Source organism: Amblyomma maculatum, chromosome 1 (genome assembly GCF_055883805.1).
Source record: "Amblyomma maculatum isolate TAMU_Amacu chromosome 1, ASM5588380v1, whole genome shotgun sequence".
Classification (NCBI taxonomy): Eukaryota; Metazoa; Arthropoda; class Arachnida; order Ixodida; family Ixodidae; genus Amblyomma; species Amblyomma maculatum.
The window spans coordinates 336,949,377-336,964,154 of record NC_139344.1 but is presented as its reverse complement, the minus strand read 5'-3'; positions in this window follow the sequence as shown (position 1 = coordinate 336,964,154).

Genomic DNA, 14,778 nt, shown 5'->3' with positions numbered 1-14,778 from the left:
ATATTTATTGCAGACACCAAACGGATGTTAAATTTAGCAGAGCTGTACAGGGCATGCTACTGAATTGCAGGAGTAGAAGCGAAAATAAGATTCGATTGCTTTGTTGGTGAGACGAGCGAGCTCTCCCAAGAGGTTTTGAGGAGACTTCAGAGGCTTTATAGAAAGTACGTGTGGTGAGATTCAATCAATAATCTTGTGAAGGCGTCGTGCATTGAAACATTGTACGATAGAGGCTGTAGGCAAGGGAACTGAAAAGTGAAGACGAAGAAAATACGTGCTTTTATTGGGTTCATTGTCGTGATCAAAATAAAATACCTTCTGTTGCTTCCTGAGGAAGGACGGGCTGTTCCATTTTAAAGAGACGCACGCTGCGAATGGTAACAGATTACAAGATGGAGAGCCGGTTACGCAAGGGTGAAGTAATGAATAATGGAAGAAGATAGATTGTACGCTGCAGAATCTATTCGCATAATTATTTTTTTAATTACAATTGCGGAATAATAACTCGCAGAGGCTTCAGGAAAGTTGATTAATCCGCAAAATATTGTAGGTCTGTACTGGCTCTATCTGACTCTTCCACTCGTCAACTAGCTTTCAAGACGCGCTCTTGTTAATAGCACGGCGGCCTCCAACAGTACCGATGGGCTCTGTTCCAGAAATTTCATCACTGTCATCAATTTTATTTTTACGCGTAGAGAGCTAGGATGGGGGGGGGGGGGGGGGGGGGATCAAGTGAACTTCATGACTTCCTTGCCACAACTGCCGCCTACGCACTGTGCAAAATGCATACATATCTTCCTTCTGGCTGATCATTTTCCACCCTCTGCAATTACTCCTGCAAAGCATCAATGCATCGACAGAAGCATTCTGAAATAAATGAAGAACTCTGCCTGCCTGGTCGAGGCACTACACTACGCAAGAAGAGCGCGATCTGCCTGCGAAAGAGGTGCTAATTTATCAACGCGTCACGCTGATGAAGTCGTTCGTCAGGCATGCATGACTCCAAATGCAGCTGAAGCTCAGCGCCAGAATTCTGCTTGCAAAACGTTGCTCTTTGCCTCTTCCATCATACAGGGGTACGACGCGCTAGCGTTTGTTATCTTGCTTTCTTCCAATATGCGTTCGCGTAAAATTTGCTTCATCAGCTTATTCACAACCAGCGATATTCAAATGCTGCATACAGCGGATCCACTCCCTTGTAAATCTGCAATTGCCCCCCCCCCCCTTTTGTTTTTTGTTCCCGCAACTCTGACCAATCGCATACATTGAACACTTTTTTGCATTGCTCTGTGTTGCGATAAACACCACATTAAGCTATGAACAAGGGTGAGCACTGGTTTTGTGGTTTTTCATTTGTAGTTTTTGAGCTGTCTTGCATGGAAAGCAAGGGTGCGCCGAAAGTTAAGCTTTTGTACTAACCATTTCATCTATCATGCAACACACGCTGCTTGGCGGCCAAAAAAGAACCGAAACATGCAAGAGCGAGGCTGCATATTTGCCTAGACTGCGAACACTCCTAGACTGGGAACGGTTCCTGCTATTCCTTTACCGCTTCCTTTCATTCTTGCCTTCCTTCGTAGTGCAGCCAAGGTTACGTTCTTGATGTATACATACAGACAGACTCTCCACTTCTTATTTTCTCTCGGCATAACATCCTCTCCCTCTAATAAAAAAATCTATCCGGGCACGTTGTTTCAGCCTCCATTCGACCCATGCCATTTCACTCTGCGCATGCGCCTTACGATCACGACGTTCGGTTCGTACACACTCTAAGCTGACATATAGCTTTCGCGGCAAGATGCAGTGCGCCCAGGTTTACAGGATATCACCGGGGTAGCAAAAATCGTCAGTATCGCACAGATAAGCCTTCTCCCAGCCCCCGTTACATAACCTTCAAACCTCGCCTGATAAGATACACGTATTGGTAAGATGCACTTTAGGGTCGGCTTTTCATATTTTGCAAGCGACACAGCCATAAGGTTGCGAAGACACCCGGGGGCTGTATATATATAGCGCAGCTGTTCAAACACGGGAGAGGGCGGACCAAAACCTCGCGTGCGTTCTTTGGTGTGTGCGACCGAGCGCAGGTGGGCATGAGGTACGGGTATACACGTGTGCTGATAAGAAAGCTTTCCTCGACGGCGCATGAGTGGCAGTGGACTGAGACAACGGCTCTGCGCTTCAAACGTTGCGCTCCATGAGAAGAAAATACGGTTTGCATCGCATCACTACTTATCGGATGTGATTCGCGCAATTTGGCACGTTTCAAAACGACAGGGTCATTTACTAGCCGGACATTGTAAGAAGGCCTATTTTGAGAACTTTATCCAACGGTACGATCAGCAATGTTCTTGACACCTTTTAGTCCGTTATTATTAGCCTCCAGAGATATGTGGAAGTGAATGTCAGTCTCTATTGTGCGAGACTGGGTTTCTGAGTGGTATCCTAAATACCTGTTATAAATGTCAGCCATTGTTTAAAGTTTCAAATATTCCTACTTGACCTGCAAACTGTGTCGGACAGCAGCATTTACTCATTGTTGGTGGGAAATGCAGACTTTATTCTGAAGACATGAAACTATAGGAGACAATACACAGAAAGGATGCAGACAGGACGAGCGTAGTCCTTCTGCAATTTATGTTCTTGTCATAGAAGCAAATCTTTATGCATTTTTCAGTTGTAACTCACCAGTTATGCAGATATAACTAAATGTGACCGAAAAATGTCAAGGATATTGATCTAGGTCATTGCCCTCTCTCGGAAACAATATCTGAGAAAAACAAACGACGCCCAAGATTTTTTCTAATGAACGCCTACGTGCAAGCAGCAGGAACGGGCCCGTTTCAAAACCGTCATCCTAATTTCTCGATCCCGCTTCCACATTCCTGCACAAGTTTGATAAAATATTTTATGTGGACCAGGCATCGCGGCGCAACATTTCCTTTTTGCGAGTATAACGCGTGAGCGTGTCTGGCTCCGCGAACTGAACTACGCGGCATTCAGCGTGCCCCCACAAAGCGCTCTGTTCTCTGCGCGGACGCCCGGCAACAGCCGCTGCTGCGACGAGCAGAAAGGCCAATGCGGCGACGCACAATCGCCGAGGCTCCGGAGGCTCGACGGTTCTGCAGCTGCCGGCATTTATGCGAGCGACACTACATCCCGGCAACCGCCTTACAGGCTTGGCTGGCTGGCTAGATGCATAGGCCGGTGTGCATGTTCCGCTGTCGGGACACCGCGGAAGTGCGTGAAAGTGGTCCTCCAAATTAAGAAAATGGAGAGTGAACAATATGTAACCTAGTTTAACAACGTTACTATACTTCGCTAACTGAGCTATAACGGAGCCCTGGCGAGTAGGTGGGGAAGATATGACCCGTTTCAGCTTCGCCGGTTGAGCAGGTCGACAGTGTATTGTCTCTGAATTGGTTTCGGCCCCCTGTAGCTCTTCAACGAGCACTACATCGCACACTACATGGGCGATTTTGCAGCGTTAGCGTCGAAATGAGACCGCCGCAGCTCTCTCAACATCGCGCTCAGAAACCGAACAAAGTTGATCACTAGGTTGCGGCAGGTGCGGATCTGCAGGGTCCCCAGCAGTCGGTATGCCGTGAATGCATAGAGAAAGAGAGCCAGTCTCTTTCTCCATGGTAAATGCGCGGAAAGCCTTTCGCCGATCACTCGAACTTTATGCACTATTCCGTAACAGGTGCAGCGGTTGAATGTACATTTTGGTGCCGTCTAGAAGCTTATCTACTGCACATGTGAGGGCTGATGGCGGAAACGTAGTAATAGCTGCGGCCTACGAAACGAGATAGGTGCTCGCTTTCGTCACGATGTGTGGGTACCGTGTCCCTGCTACTCACCCGCTTGCATAAGCATATATTGGTTGCTTAAGCCGTAAGTCTGTACCTATATACGATCTACGATGAGTGAGATCGAATGTATGTAGTTTCTGTAGTGCTCATACGGATTTGTCTTATTTATGCTATCATCAAAAGCTGTTCATTTCAGGATTTTTGTTTGCAACAACCATTCTTCTGTGTACCCAGCACCTCGCTCAACATCATGTTACACTCATGTTGCACGTTCATAAGTGAACGTGGCGTTATAGGTACGCCTTTAGTGATATACGACCTTTAAACTGATGCTGTTGTCCTAGCTGGCATGAATTCCTGCGATGCGCGAAGATGGCTTTGACTGAGAGGAGAAAGTTTCAGCTGCGGCCTTTACTTAAAAACAATACGGGGCATCAAAACATATCCAACCATAACTGAGAGTTTATACGTCATTTCGCTGATGTCGCTGCCCTGGGAGACATGAATGCTTGCTATGCGTGAGTCTGTGGTTTTAGCTGAGGCAAGAAACAATACAGAGCACCTAGACATAGCGAGCCTTAACGAAGGGCTTACACGACCTGTACAGCTCTGACCCCGCGTTACCAAACTTCAAATTACCCATGACGTTTGAAGCTCTGGGTGTTATGAAAAATCGGAATGTTTAACCGCATAAGAATGCCAACGCTCAGCCTTCGAGCGCCATACTATACATTTTGCAGACGCACACAGCCCGTCTGATATAGTATATGATCCCTGCAAGCTAGCCGCATGCGTCGGCCAAAAATAGCCCTGGAGACGGATATACGACGCCGTGTAGGACCGAACACTTCGCTCTTGTACGAAATGTGAAGAGGTTCATAACATGTGCCGAAAAGAAGAAGCTTATTAACTGTGACCAGACGTTGACCGGTCGAACTCGTGTCGGGTTCGAGGAGCGCGGTATAGGATCTCCCATTCCTCTCAGGGGGCCAGGTGCTCCACACCTCGCGGGGAAGCATTCACCTGTTATGGAAAAATATTGTGGTCGAGGGTGGCAAGGGAGTAGGTAAGTGAGTAGGTGCAGAGAGAGCAGATGAGGGTGGAGGCTCCCGGGTGGATCCGAGAGGGGATATAATAGGGGTTGGGTATAAACATAGCGACAGACATGGCCGCCGACATCACAGAGCGTAATGGACTCATGAGCGTTAAGGGTTTCGGGGAAATGGGGCCGGCCCAAGGCAACCTTGCCTCAATAAAATTTTTGTTCCTTCTTCTAGATTCGGATAACAAGGGCTTTAAAATTAGAGCAAATGCTGAGGCATATCCTGCGTGGCCCATACCTAAACTCGCCAGCGCATGAAATGAGGTTATCGCATTTTTAAGCCCATGGGCAGATTGGAGATCGTGGTGACTGCGCAACGTTCTCTTCCCCCCCCCCCCCCCCCTATCACATTTCCCTTTTCAGAAACAGGGAATTTTCTATAAACAGATTGCATTAATTTAAGCGAAAAAGGGGAAGACACGCCATGTGCAAATGGGGCCCTCCTGCCCCCCGCATAAAGTTCCCCGTTTATCCACCCCTGGCAAAGAGCTCGCTTCTTTCGTCGTTGCCGGTATAACGATCGCCGATTGTATGGAACTGACTAGTTCCAGCGCAAGCAGTTCATATGCAGGCCCACGTTTAGAACAGTTGCTATAGAGAGGCGTGGGAGCGGGATTACTGGTCGATTACACGGTTTTGTAGGAGTCTGCGCTGAATAGCAGGGTAGTTGACTGGTAGGGGTCGATTAGACGCATGCAACGCAGTGTCAGTGCATAACTTGCGTTCTGCGGCAGTGCGCCATGTGTGCCAGCGCTCGTCAGCCTCGCATTCGGGAGGTACGGGGTTCGATCCCCAGTACCGCCGGGTACCCACCGGTTTCCAATGGGTACAAGATTTCCCCCGGCCTGGTGCTCGGCTCTTCTGGGGTGAAATGCTTGGGAAAAGGGGCCATGAACCAAAAATGTTGGTTCAAGAAAAAAAAAAAAACGGCCACATAATGGGCTGTTGCCGCGCAAGGCAGACTTATTGTTGTCCGATGGCGGAACGAATCACTGCCACATCGGCGCAACTATTTGCGACATCCATGCCCCATGCTCAGTGGGTTCTATTACGAAAGAGCGTTTCGATTTATGACCCGTATTGTTTTCCCGCAGATTACCGCTTCAACGAGCGCGCCCTTATGGGACGGATTTCTATTCCCTCTCGCCGCGTGCCTCTGATATATCCGGCAGTCCTACGGACCCCCGGGAACCGAGGCCAATGAGACGCGATTATTGTCAACATATGAAATGGGGTAACACCGCAAACAAGTTGCAAAATCTGACAGCGCCGAGTTGCGGTTGGCAACCTCTCGAACGTGACAAATATTTGCACTCATTCTGGATATTTAAATCGAAACACTAGCGAGTTCAAAGCCTGCACTGCACTGTAGTCCTGCCTGGTGCTGACCCTCTCGGCGAAGACTAAAAGCCCGGCTTATCACCAGTCCGTTTTGTAATCGGAAAATGTATGCTTTAAAATCGGTATGCTCCAGATTCCTTTGATTGTACAGGCATGAGCCGATGGTAGCGCTTCCGGCGAGCTGATCATTTGGTTGTCAGTGCCGCGCCTAAAATATTTTTTCATCGGCGATATCTCAGTCTCCGAGTTTCGAACCAATTACCCAACGTCGAGGCAGGATATCTATAGGAGGCGATGATGGGATCAATCAAACCTTCATCAATGTAGACAGGGGAGGAAGTTTTTCTCCTGGAATGTTCAAACAGGTCTCGAATCGCACACCTCGTTCTCATTTTTTCATTTACTGAACATTGGCTTCGTCATGACTTCTGGAACCGCACAACTTTTCCGCTCCACTGAGGCAAAAAACGAGAGCAGTGTATGGCTTTCGGCGTAATGCCAGCACAGCCAACGCGAGATATACTTCCTCAGAACCAGTGCGCGGTCACAGCGGTCGCGCGTCAGTGGGTCTTCTCGCCGCTCATAAACCGGTGGCACCAACCCTTTCGAGAGTTGTGCCGACGGGTCCGCTTCGGTAATCTCTTGCTGTAGTGGAAAGGCATCGTACTGCGAATGGATTCACCGCACCCAGCCACGCGCACAGCCCATAAAGCACACTCGCTCGGCGTCACGACAGGGCTTCCCCGGTGGACAGCCTTTTACTGCGGCCGTCGTCGAGAAAGGGGTGAGCAGCCTCGTGCGCACATCAGCCAGCACCGCGGTTCGATAAACCCAGTCGCTGCTCTTCTGAGCCGGCGGATCTTTTCCTCCGTTGTTTCGCACAGAGCTGCTTCCTTCCGGGAACACTACCATCGTTGCTTCCATACGCCCACCACACCCCGCTCATCGATTCAAGAACGAAGGCTGGAAGCGGTGCATTACATTTAATGCGAAAGAATCTCTTCCCTCAAGGGTCCGACTTCGTGAGAACGTGTTCATAATTCTCCTTGTCTAGCGTAAGGACGCTGGGGGACTGTGCACGCACGCACGCACGCACGCACGCAAACATGACTTATAATAAAGGTAAAATAAGTACGTTAGTAAAAATGAAATGAAAAAAAAAAAGACAGAAACTAAACAAGAACAAAGACCCTAAAAATAAAAGCTGATAAGAAGTAAAGTGAGTGTGAAGTAAAGGCAAAGTCTGAGACGTCGGAAAAGCTGTGAGTACGTACAGCGTGAATAACGGAACTATATAGGTCCGGAACTCGTAATGCTTTCCTGTACGTAAGGAGACGTACACCCCTGTAAGTTTTTTGTAAAGATGTCTGTATGAGTAGTATTATACAGGGTTTTAGAGTTTTAGCATTATAGACTTAGTCTACATCTATACCGCTTGTCGATGCCGGTTTGCCAGGAGCAGGATAGCCGCGGATGCAAATTTTGGTAATGGTGCTACACGGGTAGTGATGATGGCATCGCTGATGATGAGGATGATAAGAATGTTTTTACAGCTGTTTACAATGTCACTAAATTGTTTTGATTAGCGAGTTTTAGAATAGCGCCCCTATCCGTTAGGGAAATAGGGAAACTGCGATGCGCCAATGCACATACACGCAGTGCTGAACTGAGAGGGCGATGGGTGCGACTTCCATTCGGCATGCGCACTCGCGCTCCGCTATTCCGGTATGCCATCAACCAATAGAATTTCCCTACTCTAAATATCGCTAATGTTTCAAGAAAAAAAATTTGGGGCTATTTATCCTGATATTTTCCAGGCAAACACAGGTGAAGGAAATGGGGAAAGGGAAGAAAGGAAGGTTATCTATATTTTTATTTGGTTGGTTACCCTGTATTGAGAAAATAGAAATCAAATAATGAAATGACTTCAAGAGAAAAGAGAAAGTAAAAGCACCTATCTAGCGCGCACATAGAAGCTATAGAGGCGAACCAACCAAACATAGAAGCTTAAGAAAGTGCAAAGTTCCGAAGAAAGCCTCCTAACTTTGTGTTGTTCTGACAAACATCACTCGCTGGCTTGTGCAGAGAACGTCCTCCGCACACCGCGATATTTACCCCGACACCGAGATATGAGAACTCCTAAAAAATTGCAGAGCAAAACCGATAAAAGAAACATGATAAGATATTCGATAAAAGATAATGACTGTAAGAGGAGACGGCAGCAGATAGCAACCAAAATAACAACATCGATATCTAGGATTAGGAGTCGAACCCCAACAGTGGGTGTGCCCGCGAGGCACCAGCGACTGAATGCTGCACGGAAAACACCCAAAATAAACCATTGTCGCTGAGACAGTCGCACTTTGTATAGGCACTTCGTCGGCTCTCTCGTTATATTGTTTTGTTTTTGTGTCTGTGCGGCTGTGACTTGTGAGCGTCAGCTTGCAAAAGCTCTTTCCTGCTTAGACGGGATCATTCGACCCCGCCGACATAAAGCTTAAATTTAGATTCGTGCTGAGGAAGCTCGAACTCAGAAGATTAAATCAAGCTTATGACCTTCTCTATCTGGCAAGTAATGGAAGACCGCCGAAACGAAAGGGTGAATTATTGGCTACGTGATAAAACGTTTTAAATCAAAAATAGAAACAACGGAAAAATAATCAGGCCTTGCCGACTGTCATACCAAACGCTGCTCGCGTTCTGTCGGTTCCATCGATCGAAGCGAAGACGTGACCCTAATGGTTGACCGATTAATGGCCTCTGCTTGGCCGTCGGTTGACAGCTCTCTCTCTCTCTCTCTCTGCTCAAATACGAACATTTAGTTCGTTGCGCTTGCACCTATCTCTCCCCACCACGACGCGATGCTAGCGAAGACTTTGTACTGATATTTATTTTCTACTGCTCGTGTTATGGGCTCGGTTCTGTATGGGTTCAATGCGCTGTGACTTTGCTTAAGGTATAGCAACACCACCTGACGCGGCATGGGAGCAGGCGGAGGTCAGTGCAAGATATATTTAAGTCCCAGTCGGCGTAGCAAGACTGGTAGCGTCGTCGACAACTGCGACGATGATTACATGGCTAGAATAAGGCTTCTCGCCATACACTCAGAAACGCAATGTGATCTCAAGGCGTGGTAGTAAATGGAAGTGCTGAGGCTCTCAATAGCGTTTTGCTGCTCAGAAGTCAACTGCTAAATGTAACATTTTGCTGGCAGTTCAACGTATGCATATTGCGAAACATTCTAGATCTTAACCGCAAACGCGTGTGGAGCGGAGGTAGAATGGGCTGAACATTACCAAGCTGGTGGAGGAACGAGGGGGGCATACGTGCAGCAGATGTGCTACCACTTCAGCAGTAGGCACCGCGCAATAGGAAGCGTAATTAAAAACTGGCCCACTTTAGCAAAGTTCAGTTCTGGTTCAGTTGGTAGGTCATGATTTACAGGGAGGCATAGCCCAAGACAGACGAGGACAAGAGAGGGACACAGGATGACACACACAGGACACAGGAGGACACAGGATAGCACTCGTCCTGTATCCCTCTCCTGTCTTTATCTGCCTCACGCTAAGCCTTCCTGCAGCCCACTTTTGCCGGGCACGATTCTCGTGTGTGCTCAGCTTGCTTGAAGCTGGATGTAGGTTTACTTCCGCCCAAGTGTTGCATGTAAATGCTAGAAGCTATGGCCGAAAGTGTGCGTTTCTACACTGGAAAGTGCGACCCTGGAGCGTTCTGCATTAGAGCCACTTAGGCTGTAATCTGAGAGTGTAGTGTCATTGGTTTGCGGAGTTCTAAGCTCGGACGGAAGCTTATACATCCTTGGTACTGTTTTCTGCCAGTATGAATTCGTTTCCTTAGAACGTGGGAACACAGCAACTGAGGCACTGCATCACGGTTGAATTCGCTCGGATATAGCTTAGTGCTCGCATACTTTAGTGCTTGAATAATCTTCAGTTTCACCGTTAACTGGCGGCCTATTTTAGAATAGGGCTGTCGTTCCCTTCCTTTCATGTGTGCTCGGTATTTTCGTCATACTAGCCGGTACAGAGGTCAAGCTCCACACCGCAATGCTTTGCTGTGCATAGATGCAAGGGCACTGCACTTTACCGCGCGCACGCAATCGAAAGGACTGCGTACAAGTGCGGATAAGACCTTCAGAGCTTATCTCGCCAGAAGCACTGCCCGATTCGTGTCGAACGAAGATAAGGCATCGCACGTACAGCGTCGTAAGAACCTCGAAGGTCCCAGACCACACAGCTCGCGGCCGCAGTGGTCCTTTCTTGTTCGAACCGGTACAGTATTAAACGAAGAAAATACAAAAAGCCTTAGTTGAGCGCTGTTATTTGAAGCACGAGAAACATATTGTTTAGTTCGCTTTAGTCAAAAGTCCCATCGAATCGGAAGATTGCGCCGTTTGTCAGGAGCCGAAATCACGGAGCTAATCGCAAATATAAGAATGGTCGACGATTGGAAACCTCGACGTATAGACCACCGCCTTGTCGGCACCTGCAATTACCGTGTTCAGAGGCGTATAGCTCACCTTGTTTTCTCAAAATCGCCATCTTCAAATTCGGGAATTCTTAGAAGTCGACCTATAGATGAACTACGGCCAAGCCAAGCCGTAAATCAAGTTTCTGACTGATTCTTCCACCGCTGTTTATTTGCAAGAGTTTTAAAACTGGACGTATTTCTTCTAGAGGTCGTTTGTAGTATTTTTGGCATGAATTCTTGCTATTCGTCGTGACTAATGAATGCCGGAGCTCGGAAATTTATCTATAGGAAGTTCGTAATAACTTCACCTGAAGGTTAAGCTTCCTAATTATATACCTTAAGAACTGACAAGAATTTTCTCATGGCCGAATTTTTTGTCAAACATTCCCTGATGAAAAATTATCGAATGGGTCTTAACTGCAGAAAAAGAAGGATGAGACCTGGCATGATGCAGCTACTGCGAAAAGTCTCCTCTTCCGAGTTCGTATCCTTTGAGCCATCAGAAAGTACGGGAGCTGCTATCACCGTTACTGACCAGACATATCACGCGCCCCTTCTTTTGCACGATAAAAACCTTCAGATAAAGCCGATACGGAGGTGAGCATGCCGTAACCATGAAACCGTGTCTTCGTGAGCCTGATCACAATACCGGAATATCTCTGAGTCACTCAATTGCTTGGCGAGTTATTTGTCCATCGGTAACAGTTCTGGACACCGTTTAAACAAGTCGTCGTTTTACTTGCGGAGGCGTCGATTAATGCAGGGAACTTAGCTAAACATTGGGAAATTAGCGACATGGTCTTTTAACATGCTAAAGTACGAGGTCAATGTTTCTGTGTACTGCAACTAACGCACACGGCGACGCTCCAGGAGTTGAGGGTGTGTGCCCAACTTGAATAGGACGAAGCGAAGGTGTTCGCGTCTTGCGTGTTCTGTCGCTCGTTACTTGAATTTCGGTGACGCGTTTCTCATAGCACTGCCGCAGCTCGGATATGCGAGGTGCTGTGACAGTTGCATTAATTTAACGTTTGCGGCATAGAGGCTCTGCTTGTTGTCCTGCTCGGCATTCCAATGTTTATATTTTTTTCGGAGTTAGGGAGTCGACCTATTCCACGTGTCTGCTACATTAAGGGAAAGTGCGGTAGCTCCAAGCTTAGCCGTCAGCTGCTTAGTAAACCCTTGCCAGGTGCGCAAATAGCATTACAAAATAGACCCGTCTGAGTCAGGTCTGAATAACGCAGTATAACGATATATCACGAGAGCGACCTCGTCTCATGGGCGCGCAACAGTAATTATAGACAAAAAGCCATGGAGTTCAGGGAAAGCAGGCTGTATCCAAACAAAATCAAAGGGAAGTGGAGAGAATGAACTCAAAATTCAATCCGCTTCGAGCAAGCATAAAGTTAGGCCCTTGTTTTTCGAGTGGAAATGAGAATAAATTCATAAAACCTCTTGATGAACTGACGTGAGAAAAGGTTCAGCTCGACAAGTTATGCTTTAGATCAAACATAACAAATGGGAAACGCTTAAAAAACAAAACAAAAAATCTCCCGAATATTTTTGTGTGATCTCTGCCTACATAGGGAAGTGCGTATGTATTACTTAAAGGGGCTTGCTCAAAATAAAAAAAAAATGTCTGAGCAAAATTTGGTTATGCAAAAGATGCATGCTCAAGCCAAGCCACTGCCCCTCCGTATAACTCATTACAAATGGCTAAAAAAAAAAAAGGCGCTTATAAATAAATAAAAATGGCGGCCTCTGGAACTCTGTAGACCTACGTCTCAGATCAAAACTGCCACCCAGAATTTTTGAAACTCTTTACCACTGACTTTGCCTAAACTCGTTCACTAACGCATTACATTTCCGCCGTTTAGGTCAGGTAATTAACTAGTCCGCATTGCGACTCTGCGGCTTAGTTGAAACAGTGGAGCATGTTATGTTAAAATATTCCCCATCGTATGTCGAGGTATGTGCTCACTGTGAATATACTTTGCTGTCACTCACTGAAGTGCTTCTAATACTTGACTGTGCACATTATAGCTTACTTAGCCTACCACAGTTAGAAAAGACGTACTGTGAACTTTTTCCTTTCTTTTTTTTTTTTTTTTTCATTTAGATGCCACTGGTCTTCTGGGCAAACTCTAATCCTTCCCCATATCCCTCATCACTGCGCACTCTCTACGTAGTGAGCTTTGCCAGTCTAGCTGTGGGACATTATACTTCATTCTTCTAGCATATCACTTTGATGCATCTCAGCTCAAACTTCGTGGTAAAATGTTTTTATGCTGTTATTTTTAAACCTTTTTTTTTTCTTTGTCCCCAAATTCTTTCCGCACTAAGAGTAGCAAGTCAGCAAGTTTAAAAGCCGGCTCAACTCTCTGTTTTTTTTTTTAATTAAATAGTTTCTCCCTCTATGCGGAAAGCGTGCACATTGAAAGTACACGGCATGATGAAGGCATTTGAGAGCCTAACATACAAGGATATGATTATTCGCTCCAAACAGCGTGGGAGCATTCAACAGTGTTGTGTTGAACGGACACCGCACTTTACTTTTTCCTGATTCATATATGGAACCTGTTGGTTCTGCTATGCGTGACTCCTTTATGCCCAATAAATCCGATCAGTGTTAAAGGGAACACTTTGTTCTTTGCTCTCGCGAAACACATTTATTACTACTTCTTCATCGAGCTTGTAAATAACAGGTACAGCCCGAAGCGAATGCGTACCCAGCCGTTAGCAACAGACATGCACATATTTTTAATTCTCGAAATCGATGTGTTTAATTTTTAAGGCAATTACTAATGACCGTCTAAAAGTGTATTGCAACCAGGGACCTATATGTAATAATTCAAATGGGAACTATTAAATATTTACGAACCAGCTTAGTGAATCATTCATATTTTTTTATGCCCGGGAACACTGATATTTCAACGACGCAGAAATCACATCAATATCTCAGAAAGCTTGTTTTTAGAAAGACGAGCACCTGTTCGCTTTCGCCGAAAAAAGCGGCATGTTATTCATGTTGAAGTGCAGAATTTAAACGCTTTCCAATATGATACAGTTATCGACAGGAAGGCTTCACATAAACGCTCTTAGTTGCCGAATATGTTTTATATGTACACAATAGGTATTTTACTGAACAAGTGCCAAATCCGTCACGATGTACTACCACAAGCTGCAGTTGTGAAACGCTGCCTGTTAGGCCTCGTGTAACTGAATCCGTCAGCTGTTGCCGGGTCTTTCACCTTCGCTTCCTTCAGTGTTCTCGTGTGACTCATGGGTCAGCTGTCGGGTGATGACTCGCCACAATGCTCCAGCTGTTTCAGAGCGCCCTTTTGCGCCTTTCGTGAACCTTGCGCGCTGGCCGCAGCGAAAGAATAGCGCGCTATGCAAGCGCACTGCATCACGGGCCGGATAAATCGACACCTGATAACACCTTCGAGAACGATGCTAACAAGTAATATAACACCATTGTACTGAATGTGTGTGACTGTGACAAAAGCAACCGTTGAGTTGCGAGATCCTGACCGCCGGAACGCTGTGAGTTGTAGAGATTGCAAAATTTCATTTCCAGTGGACAATATGAATGTCCGAATATCCGCCACATGTGTCTTCGAGGTGACGCCTTGCTGAGCACGCAGTCACGTTTACCGGCCTCTTTCTTATAAAGGCGATGCGCATGGAAAAAAGTCACGGTCACGTAATTACGACTAACCATTCACAGTGCGGCGGCAATAAACATTTTTCCAAGACATACCAATGGTAATTTCAGTTGTTAGCTCACAGCTAGTGCGGTGAAAGTTAAAATGTCATAAAAGTGTCAAATAACAGCGAATTCAAATTTTCTATGCTCGCCGTGCTGTGAAATACCAAGGTCATATTTCAATGCCCTCATTTGTTGCTAACCGCTTTATTTAACTTCTTTCTATTTCATTCCCTTCGCTCGAATTTTTAATGGCGCAGAATTCACTGTTCTGCGGGCATTTTTATTTTGTTATTTTGCATTAAAAGCCATGTTGTCATAATATACTC